Source organism: Trachypithecus francoisi, unplaced genomic scaffold, assembly GCF_009764315.1.
Source record: "Trachypithecus francoisi isolate TF-2019V2 unplaced genomic scaffold, Tfra_2.0 Lachesis_group4, whole genome shotgun sequence".
Classification (NCBI taxonomy): domain Eukaryota; kingdom Metazoa; phylum Chordata; class Mammalia; order Primates; family Cercopithecidae; genus Trachypithecus; species Trachypithecus francoisi.
The window spans coordinates 4285501-4307715 of NW_022681469.1; the positions used below are offsets into that span (position 1 = coordinate 4285501).

The 22215-nt window shown below is 42.1% G+C and overlaps 1 protein-coding gene across 2 annotated transcripts in view; it reads right to left on the reverse strand.

Moving 5' to 3' along the window:
* HTR5A (5-hydroxytryptamine receptor 5A) overlaps window positions 1-22215 on the reverse strand; it is a 75927-nt gene that overhangs the window by 45411 nt on the left and 8301 nt on the right. For both annotated transcript variants that reach the window (XM_033194829.1, XM_033194828.1), the window contains exon 2: window positions 18426-18577. The gene's annotated coding sequence lies outside the window, so the exon portion shown is untranslated. The remainder of the gene's footprint in view (window positions 1-18425; window positions 18578-22215) is intronic.

The following is a 22215-nucleotide window of genomic DNA, read 5'->3' on the forward strand; positions in this document are numbered from 1 at the left end:
TGCCTGTTCACTCTGATGGTAGTGTCTTTTGCTGTGCAGAAGTTCTTTAGTTTAATTAGATCCCATTTGTCAATTTTGGCTTTTGTTGCCATTGCTTTTGGTGTGAATTTAGTGTTAACTGGTCAACTGTCAGCTCACCCCCGCCAAAAAAACTTCTTCTGAAGTTTGTATTGGGAATGCACTGAATCTTAAGATTGGTTTGAGAACAATTTACATCTTTACAGTTTTGTTTTCCAACGTAAGCATAGTATAGTGCATATGTTTAGAGATCTTTCTACACGTATGTGTTCACGTATTTAATAGTTTCCCTTTTTAAATTCAATTTTTGAATTACTTATTGTTGGTATAAAATATAGTTAATTTATTATGATCCTCTATCCAGTGAAATTGCTAAATTTCCTTACTAGTTCTAGTAGGTCATAGATTCCTCTTAGTTTTCTGCATAAACAACCATGTTATCTGAAGCTAATGACAATGTAATTGTTTCCATGCTAATTCTTTTGCTTGTGTATCTCTGTCTTGTGTTAATCAGTGCACTAGTGGCTGGGTGCGGTGACTCACGCCTGTAATCCCAGCACTTTGGGTGGCTGAGGTGGGCAGACTGCTTGAGCCCAGAAGTTCAGGAACAGCCTGGGCAACATGGCAAAACCCCATCTCTACAAAAAATACATAGTCTGGGCGTGGTCGTGCATGCCTGTAGTTCCAGCAACTCAAGAGGCTGAGATGAGAGAATTGCTTGAGCACAGGAGGTGGAGGACGCAGTAAGCTGAGATTGTGCTACTACACTCCAGCCTGTGCAACAGAGCCAGACCCTGTCTCGAAACACAAAAATACATAAATTAGCTGGGTGTGGTGGTATGCACCTGTAGTCCCAGCTACTTGGGAGGCTGAAGTGGAAGAATTGCTCGAGCCTGGGAGGTTGAGGCTGCAGTGAGCCATGATCCTGCCACTGCCACCCAGACTGGACAACAAAGTGAGATCCTATCTCAAAAAAAAAAAAAAAAAAAAATTAGTGCACTAGGACATACAGCATAATGTTAAGAACCCTCCTCTTCTCTCCACACACACCTTGTACAGTCAAGCTACTCCCTGACCAGTTTACTTCCTGGAGAATGTGACCCAGAAGGACTCCTGATTGGGGTGGGGACATCCTGGAAACTGAGGTAACAGGCAGGAGAGTACCAAAGTGTCTGCAAGGCCTCCTTGTTCCTTGTGTACCTCAGTTTTGTAGCCCAGCAAGAGATAAAAAGTTTCCTCTCGGAGAAATCTGTCCAAATCTGTGCTTGCAGGAAGCACCTTAAGACACTGAGAGTCAGAGGAGCCTTTGCTTTTAGGAGTCTCACTCACAGAGACTCCAAAGGCATGTGAGTGCTCCATGGTGAAATACGGGCAGGCAGCCAAGGATCATCAGCCACCTGGACAAAGTCTCCAACCCCTAAGAGAGGAGCACAAACAGGAAAATACAATTGATGATCAAGAAAGTTGATGCGGGAAAAAGAAAAGTTAATGAAAACTCCATTTTGATACTTACAAATAAGAGAAAATATTGTATCCATACAAACAAGAATAAAATGCCATTTTACAAAAGGAAAAAAGCTGAGTACATTGGCTCACGCCTGTAATCCCCGAGATGGAAGGATCACCTAAGGTCAGAGTTCAAAACCAGCCTGGCCAACATGGTGAAACCCCATTTCTACTAAAAATACACAAATTAGACAGGCGTAGTGGCGCATGCCTGTAGTCCCAGCTACTCAGGAGGCTGGGGCAGGAGAATCACTTGAACCTGGGAGGCGGAGGCTGCAGCAAGCAGAGATCACACCATTGTACGCCAGCCTGGGTGACAGAGTGAGACTCCATCTCAAAAAAAAAAAAAAAGGGAAAACACATGAAAATGGTATTCTGGGTTGTTTTCAGTCTTTATCTTTTACAGGTACGTGCTGATGTATTTACAGATGAAGAACTTTCAAGCCTGGCATTGGCCATGAGTTGATCATTGTTGAAGCAGGATAATGAGTGCCTGGTGCTAAAGATTTTAATTATGTCATTTTCTCTACTTTTGTATATGTCCGGAAATTTCCACGATAACATTTTAAACGAAATTCAGTAGAAGACAAGTTTTAAATATGTCTGGAAATTTCCATGATAAAATTTTAAAGGAAATTCAGTAGAAGACAAGTTTTAAAAAATTCTCCAAGAAAGTGGAATAGGGACAAAATTAGAAGACAAATGTAGGGCCGGGCACAGTGGCTCACACCTGTAATTCTAGCACTTTTAAGAGGCTGAGGCAGGAGGATTATTTGAGGCCAAGAGTTAAAGACCAGCCTGGTCAACATAGTGAGACCCCGTTTCTACAAAACACATTTTTGTAAATTAGCTGGGTGTGGTGACATGTGCCCATAGCTTCAGATATTTGGGAAGCTGAGGTGGGAAAATGGCTTGAGCCCAGGAGTTCAAGGCTGCAGTGAGCTATATCACACCACTGCACTCCAGCCTGAGAGAGAGAGAGAGAGAAGAGAGAGAGAGAGAGTTAGTTCAGGAAAAAGAAAGATGGTGAAGGGAGATTCCAGAATGGCAGGTGCACATCAGGCCTAGAAGGCAGCAAGTCCAGATTAGAGCAAAAGCTCCAGGCTCTACAAGAGAGGTATCAAAAAAGATGGCCCTGGTAGAGCACTGGATATGTTCACAGGAAAGCTGCACAAAAGACAAAGTCAGGGAAGCAAATTCAATCCAGGGGAAATAATGTTATACAAGAAATGGAGGCCAGGCATGGTGGCTCACACCTCTAATCCCAGCACTTTGGAAGGCCAAGGCGGGCGGATCACCTGAGTTCAGGAGTTCGAGACCAGACTGGTCAACGTGGTGAAACCCCATTTCTACCAAATATATACAAAAATTAACCGGGCAAGGTGGCAGGTACCTGTAATCGCAGCTACTCAGAAGGCTGAGGCAGGAGAATTACTTGAACCTGGGAGGCGGAGGTTGCAGTGAGCCAAGATCGCACCATTGCACTCCAGCCTGGGTGACAAGAGCGAAATTCCATCTCAAAAAATATATATAGAGAGAGAGAAATGGAATATAAACCCAGTATATTTTGTGACCCAGCTATGAATAATAATCTTTACACAGCTCTAATAATAAAACACTGAATATTTATTATATAACTATATTAAGAAGCGAATGGGGGGGTGCGGAGTGAGGGAGGTATAATCTGTCTTCATTTTCCATAGTTAGGAGTCAATAATAAAAGTGAAAAATTGAGAAACAACAGCATAAGCATGCTATTTAAAAATATACAAGTAGACTGAATGTGGTGGCTCATGTCTGTAATCTCAGCACTTTGAGAGGCCAAGGTGGTGTCAGAAACGTTTGAATCAGAGCAACTCCACCTTGAATAGGAGCTGGGTAAAATGAGGCTGAGACCTACTGGGCTGCATTCCCAGACAGTTAAGACATTCTAAGTCACAGGATGAGATACGATGTCATAAAGACCTTGCTGATAAAACAGGTTGCAGTAAAGAAGCTGGCTAAAACCCACCCAATCCAAGATGGTGACAAGAGTGACATCTGGTCGTCCTCACTGCTACACTCCCACCAGCGCCATGACAGTTTACAAATGCCAGGGCAATGTCAGGAAGTTACCCTATATGGTGTAAAACGGGGAGGCATAAGCAATCCACCCCGTTTAGCATATCATTAAGAAATAACCATAAAAATGGGCAACCAGCAGCCCTGGATGCTGCTCTTTCTATGGAGTAGCCATTCTTTCATTCCTTTACTTCCTTAATAAACTTGCTTTCACTTTATTCTACAGACTCGCCCTGAATTCTTTCCTGTGGGAGATCCAAGAATCCTCTCTTGGGATCTGGATCGGGACCCTTTTCCTGTAATAGTGGGAGAATTGCTTGACGGAGTTTAAGACTAGCTTGGGCAACATGGGGAGACCACGTCTCTACAAAAAAATTTAAAAATTAACTGGATGTGGTGTCGTGCACATGTGGTGCCAGCTACGCAGTAGGCTAAGGTAGTAGGGAACACTTGGGCCCAGGAGGATGAGGCAGCAGTGAGCTGTGATTGTGCCACTGCACTGCAGCCTGGGTGACAGAGGGGGACCCTCACTCAAATATATATGTATGTGTGTGTATGGATACATATGTGTGTGTGTCTGCATATAGATACCTATAAACACACACACACACATATAGACTCATATATACACTCAAAATATATATGTATATAGATACATATACACACATACACACACACATACATACATATATACATGTATGTAAGTATATATACACACATACCACTATATATACTCAAAAATATATATGCGTATAGATATATATACACACATACATACACACATATATATACTCACACTCAAAAGTGTGTGTGTGTGTATATATATATATATATATATATATAGCCCAGCACCTGTAATCCCAGCACTTTGTGAGGTTGAGGCAAGCGGATAACCTGAAGTCAGGAGTTTGAGACCAACCTGGCCAACATGGCCAACGTGGTGAAACCCCATCTTTACTAAAACTACAAAAATTAGCTGAGCGTAGTGGAAGGCGACTGTAATCCCAGCTACTTGGGATGCTGAGCAGGAGAACTGCTTGAACCTGGGACACGGAGGTTGCAGTGAGTCCAGACCACGCCACTGCACACCAGCCTGGCGACAGAGTGAGATTCTGGCTCAAAAAATAATAATAATAATAATAAAGCAAGATGGAGTTGGTTAGATCAGATCTTTTCTATTGTCATAATTTTCTCACTGGTATGAATTTTGTTATTTACAAGTAAATGCCAAAGGAAATAACTACTGGAGTTTTTTTCTTTTTTTTAATAGATTGTCTTTCAGATCGGGTAGACTGCTGATTTTTATTGTACATCTTGTAGAACTTATTAAGCTTTAACAAAACATTGATTTTAAAAAAAATTCCAAAGTATGGATTACAAAGCCATCACCTGAAAACAAGCAAGCAATTGATTAAGAAACATGATCAGAGTCAAGAAATTGAAGGCTAGGTGCAGTGGCTCATGCCTGTAATCCCAGCACTTTGGGAGGCTGAGGTGGGCAGATCACCTGAGGTCAGGAGTTTGAGACCAGCCTGGCCAACATGGTGAAACCCCGTCTCCACTAAAAATACAATAATTAGCCGGGGGTGGTGGTGCGCACCTGTAATCCCAGCTACTCAGGAGGCTGAAGCAGAAGAATCGGTTGAACCTTGGGAGGTAGAGGTTGCAGTGAGCTGAGATCCCACCATTGCACTCCATCCTGGGAAACAGAGCAAGACTCCATCTCAAAAAAAAGAAAAGAAATTAAGAAATTGAAACCGTCTTGGCAAAATTCATAACAGTGAGAAAATAATGACAGTGAAAAAGATCTGATCTAACCAACTCCTTCTTGCCTTTAACCTCCAAACTGCCATTAGTCATTCCCGAGCGTGGACCAAGCTAGCTTTGAGAGAAATTCAGTTATAGTTTAAATGCTAATAGCCATTCCCAAAAATAAACCACCTTTGTAAAACCAACGAAAAGCCACCAGGTGAGCAGTGGGAGAGGGGCCTGAATTCTGCTAAGATGTGGACATAATTAACCAATTACCAGCCATTGTTCCAGAGGTCACTAGATTTGTAACTTCTCCAACTACTCCTGTAAATAACGTCACTACTGTAGAACCTAAGATTTGCCTTTTGAGATGTCTTTTCAAGTTTTTGCATTTCTGAAGACCAGATGGTCCCACCTGGACCAGCGACTTCTCTGTGGACCCCACCCAGAAGCAGCTGGCACAGAACGGCTGTTTTCCACACCTCTATGATTGGAACCCCAACCAGTGAGCATTGCCCCTAACCCCAGCCCCCTGCCCACCAAACTATCCTTGAAAAACCCTAGTGTCTAAATTTTTAGGGAGGCTGATCTGAGTAATAATAAAATCCCAGTCTTCATTTTAACCAGCTCTATGTGTATTAAACTTTTTCTTGATTGCAATTCCCCTGTCTTGATAAATTGGCTCTATTTAGGCAGTGGACAGGATGAACCCACTGGGCAGTTGCATAATTTTAAAATTCTAGTCTTTGCATGTAGACATAATACAAGTCTTCAGTATTAACAAGTAGAAATAGCACCAAATGAGAAGACTGGAAAGCCAAGTTACAATCCCAATCTATGGAAAAATTTATGTAAACTGAAACATACTCTGATGACTATTAGCTGGCAGAAAAGGTACAATTTCACTTTTCCACCCAGCCTAAGCTCTATGTTTAGGCGGAATTAGTGGCTGACATCAATGTGATTTCAGAAACAGCAGTGTAGCAGGCAGCAATCTCATCTACAAATGCAGGTGCTTGAGAAATGAAGCTGTTTTAAAAATTCTTTTTTCTCTCATCAGTGGTATGGCAGAAACTTAAGGACAATCATTCAGGTTTTGTGCCCCTTATGCCAAGTCTAACCTTTAATGGTGGGTGGCTGGGTGGGACTCAGGTAAGGAAGTTATCTTAGCGGTTGTTCCCTTCTGGTTTTTTACTGTAAGTCTGAATAGTTAACTACTGCATTATGCTCTTTTCCTACCCAAATCCACTTATAATCTGGCGCTTTTTTTCTTTTTTTGACAAGGTCTCGCTCTGTCACCCTGGCTGGAGTGCAGTAGCAGGATCACAACTCCCTGCAGGCTTGACCTCCTAGGCTCAAGCAATCCTCCTGCCTCAGCCTCCCAAGTAGCTGGGACTACAGGTGTGCACCACCATACCTGGCTAATTTTTTATTTTTTGTAGAGATAGGGTCTCACTACGTTGCCCAGCCTGTTCTTGAACTCCTGGACTCAAGTAATCTTCCTGCCTTGGCCTCCCAAAATGCTGGGATTACAGGTGTGATGCACAATGCTTTTTCCTTTGCATCTTCCCTATCACTCTTGGATACATGGCTAACATCTAGCTGCCCCATGGCCTAGGGAACTCTAGGAAGGTGTTTAAGACACAATCAGGGCCAGGCGTGGTGACTCACACCTATAATCTGAGCACTTTGGGAGACTGAGGCAGGTGGATCACCTGAGGTCAGGAGTTCATGACCAGCCTGGCCAATACGGTGAAACCCCATCTCTACTAAAAATACAAAAGTTAGCCAGGCATTGCAGCATGTGCTTGTAATTCCAGCTACTCAGGAGGCTGAGGCAGGAGAATCACTTGAACCCGGGAGGCAGAGGCTGCAGTGAGCTGAGATCCCACCATTGCACTCCAGCCTGAGAGACAAGAGTGAAGCTTCGTCTCAAAAAAAAAAAAAAAAAAAAAAAACCACTATCGCCCTATACCTGAAATCATCACAGGTAATGGTCACAGGGTATTATCAGGTAACATAAAAGAGGGAAGCAGGTGAGTGTTGACTGTTGTGAGCTGGAGAGAGTGCTGGCTCCACCTAGAGGGGTGACAACTGCTCAGCTCCAGATGAGCACTATACAGCAACGTCCCAGATGTCCCAGTTGTTCCAGAAAAGCCAAACATTCAGGTGTCTGTGCAAAAATCCATTCTTTTTTTCTCTTTTTTGTTTTCTAGAAACCATATCACATTTATTCATCATTAAAATAGACCATTTGAAAATACAAATCAGACAGGTGATTATACATGTGTCCCATCAAAGGTACAACATCAGAAGTGCACGCTAATAAAAGCTATAAACTTCAGGTGATGATGTGTCAGTGTAGGTTCACTGTTTGTAACAAATGGACCATTCTGTTGGGGGATGTGGAGAATGGGGAAGGCTATGCATTTGTTGGGGTACGAGGTATATGTGATATCTTCATACCTTCATACCCCTCTCAGTTTTGCTGTGAACCTAAAACTGCTCTAAAAAATAAAATCTGTTAAACAAATACAAATCATATCATGTTACTCCCCTGCTCAATCTCTTCCGAAGAAATCCAAATCGTATCTGTTATTTCTTAAAACATAAAAAACATTTATTAGTAGAAACTGCATATGGAGATTAGAAAAACAATAGCCATGTTTTTGAGGTAACTTGTTCACAGTAAAAACTGAATCTTTTATCATTTTAAAAAATCAGCTTTATTGGCCAGTCACAGTGGTTCATGCGTGTAATCCCAGCACTTCAGGAGGGCGAGATGGACAAATCACCTGAGGTCAGGAGTTTCAGACCAGTCTGGCCAGTGAAACCCTATCTCTACTAAAAATACAAAACTTAGCCGGGTATGGAGGCAGGCATCGTAGTCCCAGCTACTCAGGAGGCTGAGGCAGGAGAATCACTTGAACCCAGGAGGCGGAGGTTGCAGTGAGCCGATATCGCGTCACTGCACTCCAGCCTGGGCGACAAGAGTGAAACTCCTTCTCAAAAAAAAAAAAAAAAAAAAAGAACTTTATTAAGATATAACGGAAATACAGCAAAATGTACCCCTTTTAAGTGTCCAGTTTAATAAGTTCAGACAAGTGTCATCATCCATTAACAGCCACACCAATTGGGATATAGAATATTTCTATCACCCCAAAAAGTTGCCCCTGAACACAGGCAATTGCTTATCTTATTCCTATAACTACAGATTCATTTTTTGCCTATTCCAAAATTTCACATAAGTGAAGTCATACAGTTTGTAGTCTTTCCATTGTATGGATATACCACAACATGTTTATCATTCCTCTGTTGGTGGATTTCATGGTGTTTTCATCTTGCAGCTATTAGGGCTAAACATACCACGGACATTCATGTACAAGTGATTTTATGGGCATATGTTTTTATTTCTTTTGGGAAAATATACATAGAAGTGGAATTGATGGGTCATATGGTAAACATGTAACTTCATAAGAAACTCTCAGATCCCTTTCCAAAGTGGTTGTACTATTTTCCAATGACTCCAGCAATGCATGAGAGTTCCAGCTGATCCACACTTTGCCACATTTGGTGTTATCTTAATATTAGCTATTTTGTTGGACAAGCTGTAGCATCTTATAACTCCAGTTTGCATTTCCCTAATGAATAAAGATGTCAGATAAGTTTCCATGTGTTTACTGAGGTGTTTACATGTCTTCTCCTGTAAAATATGTGTTCTAATGTTTTGTCCACTTTTATAGCTTCCAGTTTGTTGTCCTCTTATTGTTGAGTTTAGGAGTCCTTCATATTTTCTCACTACAAGTCCTCTGTCAGATACATGAATCACAAATATTTCCTCCCAGTTTGTGGCTCGCACAATTGGATGACGATGTGCCTTGGAGTTATCTTCTTTGGTTTATTCTTCTTGGGGTGTGCTTGGCTTCTAGCAGGTTCACATTAGACATCAGATATGGAAAACAGCCATCATTTCTTCAAATATTTTTCTCTCACTACATGTATGTGAGGCTTCTTGATTTTGCCTGACAGGAACTAAGGTTCTGAGGATCATTGTTTTACAGCTATGTTTAAATCCATGTTTCTGTTTGAATAATTTCCATTGTTGTTTGGATAATTTCCATTGTTGTGTCTTAAAGTCCACCGACCTTTTCTTTTGCACTGTCTAATCAGTTGCTACTCCAGTGGTATTGTATTTTCCAGCTCAAAATTTTTCATTTTTTAGATATTGCATGCAAATGGAAATCAAAAGAGAGCAGGAGTAGCTATGTTGATATCAGATAAAATACATTTCAAAAGAAAAACTATAAAAAGAAACAAAGAAGGTCATTATATAATGATAAAGGGGTCAATTCACAAGAGGATACAACAATTGTAAATGTATGCACCCCAACACTGGAGCACCTAGATATATAAAGCAAATATTATTAGGGCTAAAGAGAGAGAGCGACCCTAATACAAAAATAGCTGGAGACTTCAACACCCCACTTTCAGCATTGGACAGATCTTCCAGACAGAAACTCAACACAGAAACATCAGACTTAATCTGCACTACAGACCACAGGGACCTACAAAATATTTAGAGAACATTTCATCCAATGGCTCCAGAATACACATTCTTCTCCTTAGCACGTGAATCATTCTCAAGACAGACCAGATGTTAGGCCACAAAACAAGTCTTAAAACATTTTTAAAAAATTAAGTCAAGTATCTCTTGGACCACAATATAAAAAAATTAGAAATCAATAACAAGAGGAATTTTGGAAACCATACAAACTTATGGAAATTAAATAATATGCTCCTGGATGACCAATGGGTCAATGAAGAAATTAAGAAGGATATTTAAAAACTTCCTGAAACAAATCGTATTAGTCCATTCTCACACTGCTATAAGGACATACCTGAGACTGGGTAACTTACAAAGGAAAGAAGTTTAATTGACTCACAATTCTGCAGGGCTAGGGAGGCTTTAGGAAACTTACAATCATGGTGGAAGGGAAAGCAAGTACATCCTTCTTCACGTGGTGGCAGGAAGGAGAAGAATGAGAGCAGAACAAAGTGGGAGAAACCATCAGATCTCATGAGAAGTTATTATCATGAGAATAGCATGGCAGAAGCTGCCCCCATGATTAAATTACCTCCCACTGGGTCCCTCCCATGACACGTGGGTATTACGGGAACTACAATTCAAGATGAAAGGTTTGGGTGGGAACACAGCCAAACCATGTTACAAATGAGAACAGAAATACAACATACCAAAACCTATGAGATATGGTAAAAGCAGCACTAAGAGAAAACTTTATAGCTATAAGCACCTACATTAAAAAATTAGAAAAACTTCAGATAAGCAACCTAATGATGAAATTTAAAGAACTAGAAAATCAAGATCAAACCAAACCCAAAAATAGTAGAAGAAAGAAATAATGGCCAGGCGCGGTGGCTCACGCCTGTTATCCCAGCCCTTTGGGGGGCCGAGGTGGGCAGATCACGAGGTCAGAAGATCGAGACCATCCTGGTTAACATGGGGGAACCCCGTCTCTACCAAAAATACCAAAAATTAGCTGGACATGGTGGCAAATGCCTGTAGTCCCAGCTACTTAGGAGGCTGAGGCAGGAGAATGGCGTGAACCCGGGAGGCGGAGCTTGCAGTGAGCTGAAATTGCGCCACTGCACTCCAGCCTAGGTGACAGAGTGAGACTCCATCTAAAAAAAAAAAAAAGAAGAAGAAAAGAAATAATTAAGATCAGAGCAGGAATAAATGAAATTGAAATGAAGAAAACAATATAAAAGATTAACAAAACGAAAGTTGTTTTCTTAAAAAGATAAAATCAATAAACCTATAGTCAGACTAAGAAAAACAAGAGAGAAGACCCAAATCAATAAAATCAAAGATGAAAAGGAAAGCATTGCAGCTGATACTACTGAAATGCAAAGGATTGTTATTCAAAGCCTCATTAAAGACTGCTATGAGCAACTATATGTCAATAAACTGGAAAACCCGGAATAAGTGGATAAATTTCTAGACACCCACAACCTACCAAGATTGAACTGTGAAGAAATCCAAAACCTGAACCATCCAATAACAAGTAACAAGATCAAAGCCATAATAAAAAGTCTCCCAGCAAAGAAAAGCCTAGGGCCCGATGGCTTCACTGATGAATTTTACCAGACTTTTAGAGAAGAACTAATGCCATTCCTACTCAAACTATTCTGAAAAATAGAGAAGGGAATACTTCCAAACTCATTCTACGAGGCCAGTACTACCTTCATACCAAAATGAGACAAAGGCATATCACAAAAAGAAAACTACAGGCCAATATCCCTGCTGAACATCAATGGAAAAAAAACCTCAACAAAATGTTCACAAACCAAATTCAACAGCACTTTAAAAAGATCATTCACTGGGCGTGGTGGCTTATGCCTATAATACCAGCACTTTGGGAGGGAGAGGTGGGCAGATTGCTTGAGCTCAGGAATTCAAGACCAGCCTTGGCAACAGGGCAAAGTCCCGTCTCTACAAAAATAGAAAAAATTAGCCAGGTGTGCTGGCACACACCTGTGGTCCCAGCTACTTGGGAGACTGAGGTGGGAGGATCACCAGAGCCTGGGGAGGTCAAGGCTGCAGTGATCCATGACTGCACCACTGCACTACAGACTGATACAGGTGATAGAATGAGACCCTGTCTCGAAAAAGAAAAGAAAAAGAAAAGATCATCATGACCAAGTGGAATTTATCCCAGGGATGCAAGGATGGTTCAACACATGCAAATCAATCAGGGTGATATATCATATCAGCTGAATGGAGGACAAAAATCATACGATCATTTCAACTGATGCTAAAAAGTATTTGATAACATTCAACATCCCTTCATGACAAAAACGCTACACAATAAAAGCTATATGATAACAGACCCACAGCTAGTATCCTACTGAATGGGTCAAAACTGAAAGCCTTTCCTCTAAGTTCTGGAACACAACACGAATGCCCACTTTTACCACTGTTATTCATTGTAGTACTGGAATTACTGGCTAGAGCGATCAGACAAGAGAAAGAAACACAGGGCTTCCAAATTGGAAAGGAAGAAGGCATATTATTCTTGTCTGCAGATTAAATGATCTTATATTTGGAAAAACCTAGAGACTACCAAAAAAGTATAAGAACTGATAAACCAATTCATTAAAATTGCAGGATACAAAAGAGAGGTGCCCTCCCTAGACTCTGGGGAAAATAGCGCTCTTACTGTCAAGCTCACTTGTCCTCTCACTTCTCCCCTCTGTTGCTCTTCATCAAATCTAGCATAAAAATGCTCAGATTTCACCATTTCTTTGGGTCATTTCCTTATGAAGGCCCCTGTGTCATGGAAGACTTTTAAAATTTGTATACTTTCCTGTTGTCAGTCTGTCTTCTGCTACAGGCGCCCAGCTGAAAACTTAGAAAGGGAGGAGAGATATTTTTCCTCCCCTTCAACACATATGCGATACATTGAACATTTTTGCAGGAATGGAACGTTCAACTCAATTCAACACTATCTGCATATTCCCCTGATTTTTTAAATACTTCTTCTAAAGTTCACATGGCTGCTTCATATAGGGAAACGGATTAAGTAAATTCTCTCACTTAGAAAGGTACCAAAATTATTCAAGACTCTGTTAAATCCTCACTGAATCACTGGAATGTTGCCTGGACAAAGCGTTGTAAAAGTAACTGTCTTTTATCTTTGCTTTTCGTAGTTTTATTTTCCTTTCCCTCCACAACTATGGTGCAGATGCTGTCCTCTACGCCAGCGTGTGAGTAACAGGAGCAAGACGACACACCAGTGTTCTTAGCAGGCACCCAATGAGGGCTTCTTATATGCCAGTGGAAATAGCAGAAAGTCCAGGCTACCCAGTCAATGCACGCTTCTTATTTATTTATTTATTTATTTAAGACAGAGTTTCACTCTTGTTGCCCAGGCTGGAGTGCCATGGTGTAATCTCGGCTCACCACCACAACCTCCGCCTCCCGGGTTCAAGGGATTCTCCTACTTCTGCCTCCCCAGTAGCTGGGATTACAGGCATGTGCCACTACACTGGGCTAATTTTGTATTTTTAGTAGAGACAGAGTTTCTCCATGTTGGTCAGGCTGGTCTTGCACTCCTGAACTCAGGTGATCTGCCCGCCTTGGCCTTCCAAAGTGCTGGGATTACAAGGCATGAGCCACTGTGCCTGGCCTGCATGCTTCTTTCCTGCGAGCTTCTTTTTGATTCATCCTTTCCCCTCCATACTCTTGACTAATAATATTCCTTTTTTTTTTTTTTTAAGATGGAGTCTCACTCTGTCACCCAGGCTGAAGTGCAATGGTGCAATCTCAGCTCACTGCAACCTCCACCTCCTGGGTTCAAGCAATTCTCCTGCCTTAGCCTCTGGAGTAGCGGGGATTACAGGTGCCTGCCACGGTGCCCGGCTAATTTTTGTATTTTTAGTAGAGACGGGGTTTCATCATGTTGGCCAGGCTGGTCTCGAACTCCTGACCTCAAGTGATCTGCTCGATCGGCCCCCCAAACTGCTGGGATTACAGGCGTGAGCCACCGCACCCAGCCGACTAATATTCTTACTGTGGTCTTTGTCTTTCTAAAGAGTAGTATGTTTTTAAATGAAAAAAATGAACCCATTTACCACCAAGGAGAGAATTACTTGTGAACCCTATTAATGAAATGTAGCACAGTGTTAGAACTTCTACATGGTTGGGTTTATAACATCTTTGAAAATTTGTCTTGAGAATTAACTGGGAATAGAAAGTTCATAGCAAGAAGTGACTCACAGACGCCCTTTTAGATTTGCAGTTTCTAAATTTGCTCTAAGCTTAAAGCTCAAATACTTATTGATGTAAAAAGACTTTAAAAATGTATATTAATTCATTTAAGGAGCCACACACCTCATTTTGTGACCATTTTCTTTTTGGTGAATATGTTGTTCATTAAAATGGTTAAAATAGGCCAGGCATGGTGGCTCACAGCCGTAATCCCAGTACTTTGGGAGGCCAAGATGGATGGATTGCTTGAGCCCCAGAGTTTCAGACCAGCTGGGCAACATGGTGAAATCCCATCTCTAAAAAAAAATACAAAAAACTAGCTGGGCATGGTGGCAAGCATCTGTAGTCCCAGCTACTTGGGAGGTGGGAGGATCAGCTGAGCCCAGGATGCTGAGGCTGCAGTGAGCCATGATCATGCCACTGAACTGTAGCCTGGGTGACAGAGTGAGACTCTATCTCAAAAAACCAAAACCAGCCCAGCGCAGTGGCTCACACCTGTAATCCCAGCACTTTGGGAGGCTGAGGCGGGTGGATCACCTGAGGTCAGGAATTCGAGACCAGCCTGGACAACATGGTGAAACCCCATCTCTACTAAAAACACAAAAATTAGCCGGGCATGGTGGTGGACGCCTGTAGTCCCAGCTATGTGGGATGCTGAGGCACGAGAATCACTTGAACCTGGGAGGTGGAGGTTGCAGTGAGCTGAGATCATGCCATTGCACTCCAGCCTGGGCAACAGAGTGATACTCAGTCTCAAAAAAAAAAAAAGAACTTCCCCCCCAAAAATTATTATAACATGTTGAAATATCTGCTTTTTTCCTAATAAAAAACGGTTTCTATGAATACCTGTGAAAAAGTCCCTAAAATTCCTATATTTATCTTGCTAGAGACACTGAATTAACTCCTTTTAGATGGGTGCTCTTCTTTTATTCCATGAGCTTCACTAAACAATAAGCATTTATATTTAACATACGATGAGCACATTGCACTAAGACTTTCTTCATTTTCACCTGTGCTGTGCTAATAAGTCTCAAATTAAACAGCTCCATCCAGTCTCCGCAGCTGGCGCTGGACCCCACTGAGTATCGCAAACTGGAGAATGATTATTTGGGGAGGCTTCATAATTATACTAAGATGAAAATCTTGGCAGCTAGGAGATACTTATTTTTCAAGATTTGAGAGAAAATTTAATGAAAGTGCCACAAGTATATTACTTAGGATGATAGTTTGCACTTAATATGAGGCCCCATTTCTCAGTGGATTTCAAAGTCTTGACTAATTAATTAGCCCTAATTCCCTTGTTTTCCTGATGGTCAAGCATTCAGACAGACCTCCTGAGACCACAGAGTTATCACAGTGAAGCAGGGAGAGTGCTGTACGGGGGTCAAGAGGCTCATTAGTTAGTGAACACCTGTTGGGTTTTAGTCTTTCTTTGTTTCTTCCACTTGCTAGTGTGTGACCTTGGAAAACCCAACACAGGGTCAGCAAACCAAGGCCCAAAGGCTAACTCTGGCCTGCTGCCTGGTTTTGTACATAAAGTTTTATTGGAACACAGTCTTGCTCATTTTTACATAGAGCGTCTGTGGCTGCTTTCACACCGCAACAGCAGAGTCGAGAAGTCACAACAGAGATTGTATAAACCACAATGCCTAAAATATTTTCTATCTGGGCCTTTACAGAAAAATGTTTGCTGACCCCTGATCTAACCTTCCCAAACATGCTTCTCCAGCTGTAAAGTATAATGAAATAGAACAAGGAAACCTTATTAGAATAAGTTTTAAATCTGTATTATGATGATTATCTTTAAAGAGGCCCTAAAAGGTGAAAATTCCCTGGCAGTGATGTTAATTCATTCAAAATGCATCCATCCACTCCTTAAATATTTACTCATCATCCAGGCCTTGATATCAGGCCTCATACTAAATATGGAAGGGAATATGAGTTAAGGGAGAGTAAAACTTGTTTTAGGCCAGGTGCAGTGGCTTACGCCTGATATCCTAGCACTTTGGGAGGTCAAGGCGGGAGGATGGCTTGAGCTCAGGAGCTCGAGACCAGCCTGGGCAACACAGTGGACCCAACTTCCTTTTTTATTTGTTTGTTTGTTTTGTTTTGTTTTGAGATGGAGTCTTGCTCTGTCACCCAGACTAGAGTATAGTGGCACCATCCTGTCTCACTGCAACCTTTGCTTCCCAGGTTCAAGCGATTCTCCTGCCTCAGCCTCCTGGAGTAGCTGGGATTACAGGCACCTACCACCACGCCTGGCTAATTTTTGTACTTTTAGTAGAGACAGGGTTTCACTATGTTGGCCAGGCTGGTCTCAAACTCCTGACCTCAAGTGATCTGCCGGCCTCAGCCTCCCAGCGTGCTAGGATTACAGGCATGAGCCACCATAGCCAGCCTGAGACCCCATTTCTACACAAAATTGTAGAAGTAGCCGGTGGTGTGTGCCTGTGGTCTCATCTACTTGGGAGGCTGAGGTGGGAAGGTCGCTTGGTCCCTGTGAAGTCGAGGCTGCAGTGAGCTGTGATTGCGCCACTGTACTTCCAGCCTGGGCAACACAGCGAGACCCTGTCTTAAAACCAAAAACTTGTTTTAGTACTGGAGGGGTTGGGAGTGGCGTGGTGGTGGTGATGAGATGGCAAAGTATTTTAGAATACAGTCTTTTTGATACTGTAAATATAAGTATTGGGATGAAGACAAGCTCTCACATTTGAGGCTCCCTCCAGCCTTGTTTGTACTCCTTGCCCTGAAAATGGTTCATAGCAGCACCACACCAGCCATTATGTTGGGTGGGATGAACTCTGTCACATGTTGTTGAGTTAGTCATCCTTGATCCAAGCCAAAGAGCTGCCAGTTATATAATTTATTTATATGTATGTAAATCACAAGTCAAAGAGACCAAAGAAATTCTTTCTCAAGGCATCAGAGATGTTTCATGAAATGGGACATCTAAGGTTGGCCATAGGAAGAGCAGGTGCGATTTGCACAGGTGCATGTGTGCAGAGGGTTGCTGGTGATGGAACACAGCCATGGCTGCGGTGGGAAAGTTCTGGATGTGTTTGGAGAGTGAAGTACTGTAATCTAGTCTGCTGAGAGTGGGAGGACATGGGCCTGGTGTGCTTGGGCTATGGCGTACACAAGTGGGGGTGCATGATACAAAGCGACAGCTTAGAGAGTTCTCTGAAAGGCAGGCTAAGGTATTGAACTTCAGTCTACAAGTGGTGGGAAACTATGGCATGTTTTAGAACCAAAGCATTGAGTCAGCATTGTCTAGCTAGTACTTTTTTGGATATTGTGGAACTAGCAGCACTACTTTGCCTGCTATTATACACTGAATAGGGGCAGGCCAGGTACGGTGGCTCACGCCTGTAATCCCAACATTTTGGGAGGCTGAGGCTGGCAGATCACTTGAGGTCAGGAGTTTGAGACCAGCCTGGCTAACATGGTGAAACCCCGTCTCTACTAAAAATACAAAAATTAGCCAGGTGTGGTGGCACGCATTTATACTGTCAGCTACTTGGAGGCTGAGGCAGGAGAATTTGCTTGAACCCGGGAGGTAGAGACTGCAGTGAGTCGAGATTGCAGCACTACACTCCACCCTGAGCGACAGAGTCAGACCTTGTCTCAATAAAATAAAAAATAAAATAAAATAAAAACAGAATAGGAGCAGATATTTTCCAAATGGAATCAAATGGAATACCAGTTTTTACAGTCTCAACTTCAGCCTGTAAAATTTTTTGATAGGAATTTAAAATAGTAGGATTCTAATCTATGAGAAATATGGACAGTCATTTCTTCATATAAAGCTTTTCCCTGAAGGTGTCCAACCTGCTTCTTTGTACGTGTCTCCTGCACTCCATCCCGCAACATCTTCCTCCAGGCAGGAGCTGACTGCTAGTCCTGCCACCCCACCATGCTCATTCCCAAGCCCAGGCCTCTGCTCAGGCTTCCCTTCCAAAGGGAACAGGCATCCTCCTCTTCCTGTTGATCTTCGAAGGTCTCTCAAGACCCCTCCTCTAAAAACGACCTCCCAAAACATCCCTGTCTCTGTCGCATCTCATACTGTGAATTCCATTACCCTACACAACTCACGTTGGCATCTGATACGCTGCTTACAGGCTGGAACTCAGTCATTCTATGGACGGGCCTTGACTGCAACACAAAGCCTGTATGCAATTCACCTACGTGCTCAGTACAGGTTTGTTCAACTACAGTGGATTTCCTATCATCAGATCACTTCACTGGACTACATGCACTGGGCTTGTGTTTTTAACTATACCAGTACCCAAGCTTTACTCACGTAACTTCTTGATGGATCAGGGCCTCTCCCAGGTAGTGGTGCTGTGGATAAGGGGCAATGCAGAGAGAGGGAAAAATGGGCAACAGTGTCCTGTCTCTGTCCGCGTCTGCCTGCAGAGGGCTGGCTGCTCAAATCTCCGTGCAGAGGCCCTTCTAAAGTGGGAAGAGAAGGCAAAATCAGCCATTTTGTAGATGCAGCCTCATTTTTGCTCTCTGAAAACACATCGCTACATGAAAACATAGTTATCCACAAATTGTTTATATTTATAAACATGGAATAATATGGCTTATCGGTTTCCTCAAGCCATATAGCTGTTAGGCTTATCAATCTATTATGTCTTCCCAAAAAATGTCATCCATTTAGTCCACTGACAAGTCTAAGGAAAATCTAAATATTTTATTATGCCATGTATACCAGGTGATAGTTTCAGAAACTCTCCTTTTCATTATAATTTAGTATTATTTGATGTGTCATGATTATTTTATTGTCTATAACAGAGATCATGTGACAGGGCTATTTCTTACAGAAGTCTATATTCTAGGATGTATTTTATGCTTAAACAAATAACATAGCCATTGAGTTCAAATTGGACAGAAATTATGGTGTCTCAAGTCAAGTTTTTACATGCATCATGGTTCAAAACAAGTGAGAAACACCTTTGCAAGTATCTGATATCTCACCTAAAATTCCCCTTAATCTGTCTTATTCCTGCCACTGATCATAAAACAATAAGTGTAAGACTTGGCAATATTCCCTCTCGTCAGAAGCTTTCCAATTATTGAAAATTAAGTAACTCCCCATAGAGGAGAAATCATTAAATATATAGTAAATAATAAGGTTAATTAATTTAACCCCTTCTAATTAGGAAACTAATTAAATCAGAAAATTAAAACTGACACGAGACATTAAACATAAAATTGTCTCTTCCACTTCAACCAATTCCAAAAGAGAAATATATATTAGCTACAAAAAATATAAATCTGTATACTCTGTTCAACCTAAATAAAGTTAGATTTTTCCATAGTATAGCTATTACTTTTAGAGAGTTTACTTCTTTACTATTTCTATTGTATATGAAATTAAACTCTTTCCTTTCAATGTTTTTAAAGAATGAATTAGAATAAGTCTAAAAAGGAGAGTGTAACCCAAACTCTGCCAGTAACTGTGACAATGAGAAAGTCACTTGAATTCCTTGGGCCTCACCTTTCTCAACCTTAGTGTAGTCTCTGAAAAAGGTGAGATTGACTCCCGTCATCTCGGAGACGGACACAGTGTTAAATAGGAGCGACAGATCAGGCAGTTAGAGTTGGAGACGCTGTTAAAATCTTTTCAGGGTGGTATGATACAGAACCAGATCTTGGCTTAGGATCTTCATTAATTAGCTGGTGAATGGTGAAATGTCTGAGATAAAACTAAAGAGATACTTTGCAAACAAGCCCAACTCTCTGCTCAACCCCAAACTGTCATGCCTGTCAACATTATTTTTGGGTATAAATTCCTAACCTCTGGGAAATGTCTCAGAGTAACAACCAAATAAAGAATAAGGTTGTGTTGCTTGGTGCCATTACAAATACTTTTTCTTTTCCTTTTTTCTTTTTTTCTTATTAAGACAGAGTCTCGCTCTGCTGCCCAGGCTAGAAGTGCAGTGGCATGCTCTCAGTTCACTGCCACCTCCACCTCTTGGGTTTAAGCAATTATCATGCCTCAGCCTCCCAAGTAGCTGGGATTACAGGCACTCACCACCATAACTGGCTAATTTTTGTATTTTTAGTAGAGACAGGGTTTCACCATGTTGGCCAGGCTGGTCTCGAATTCCTGACCTCAAGCTATCCACCTGCCTCAGCCTCCCAAAGTGCTAGGATTACAGGTATGAAAAATGATTTTTCTAAGCTTGAAAATATCTAAGCAGATACCCTGCCAGGAATATTTTTTTACATTGTTCTCAGGCTCCATGCAACTGACAAGCACATGGGGCACTCTGTGGGGTACGAGTGGGTGAGCAAATATGGATTCCCAAAAGCCAGTGCTGTAAAGCATTTGCCAGCAGAGAATATCTTCAATAGACACTTGGTCTTGCTGACCAGAAAGTGAGTAAGTAGCCCAATTTGTAGGGAATCTCCCAAATTTCAGGACTCTCTTTCTTCAGAATGTATTTCCTACATCTGGGACCGATGAGCTTCCACAGGAATTAAGTGTAGCCCGTCTAATCAAGGTGTTAGAAAGCACTAGTAGAAGTGATGGGCACAATTTCTCCTCTAAAACTTGAATCCTTAATTCATTCAGTTTTTAATTACCGTGAACAAGTGTGCTCAATTGGCATGTTAATGCTGCTGGGTGTTTTTAATCAAATGACCAACGCCATTCGTGACAACAGTTTTATTTTCACATGCTTCAAAGGCAATCCATGAAACAATAGAAGTCTTCAATCACTCTACAGGCTGGCCACTCCTGACTTAGAAAATATTTTGTCATTTCCTAGACTTGTACTTTCGTTTTAGTCCTAGGACTTGTCCATCTCTAAGCTAGACCTACAAAGGTTAGGTCTAAATCAACTGTTGTGTAAAAGCAGCAGCTCCTCTGCGAATACACACCTCTTTCTGAGAAGATGCAGGTATGAGTCCCATGCTAGGCTGTCTCCCTGCTGGTTCACGGACTCTGAACAAGTTCAGCTTCTGGACGCCACCTAATAATGCCACTTAAGCTTGTGCTCAGTTGTGTGTGCAAAGTTCCTGGGAGTAATTTAGCTGCCCCAGACAAATGTAGATAACACAGTGTGAAGAATCATTAACTTTAAAGAACCAGCAATTGGTGAACGTATTTATACTTTCTGGAAAACTGGAAGGAATTACTTGCTGGGCAAATTAAACAGTTCTGAATAGTGAAAACCCATGGTTATGTGCTAGAAACCATGGCATTATCCTAACTCTTAAGATGCTCTGAGGACGGTGAACCTTGTCTTTAGCCACAACCAAAACCCAACCAAAGAAACAAGAGCCACAACACCACTTTTCCACCGCAGTTGCTTGTTGTGTATTGTTCCCCTCCATGGGTTGCTCTCCTGTAGGATTATAGTTCTTGCCCTGTTCACTGCGGGCTTTGCCTTGTCACTTGCTTTGGTTCTGGCTTGGGTTCTCCAAATTGCCCCTCTCAGAGCAGGGCCTGGGCAAGGGCTTGTGTGCAAATTGTTTAACTGGGAAAGTGACCCCAGGGAGCAGGGGTGCGGGGGCAGGGGGTGAAACAGGGAGGGTGGGATGTGTGACCAAACTGACCACCCAAGGGACTCAGTGCAAGATCAATGGGGCCCTTTCTGAGGAACCTGGTGAAATGTCTCAAAAAATGGGGCAAAGAAAGGAAAGTTTTTATCCATGGGTTCTTACCACGCAGTGATCAAGTACCTTCACAGGCCAACTCCTCGAACCTCACTCTTGCGTCTGTGAGCGCAGAGTCATGAGATTTGGAAGTTGTGCGCAGCTACAACGTAATTTACTGAAGTTTAACTGTTAGTGACAGTTGAGGTGGGGGACCCTCCCTACATCCACCCACAGGGATGCCCGTCGCGCTCTGGACCAGCGACTGGGTCAGCCTGTATTTATTCTCCGTTCTCAATGGAGTGGTCTCTCCCAGCTCCACAGCGTGTCACGGAAGAGGGGCATCCACCTGTTACTAGACTGAGAGAAGACGCATCTAGAGTAGATGCAGAGGCCCCCATGAGCACCTGCACTTTGGGCCTGGTGCATCATTGAGTGGAATTTTTGCAATTTCTTCTCAAAAGACACGCACGTGGAGTACA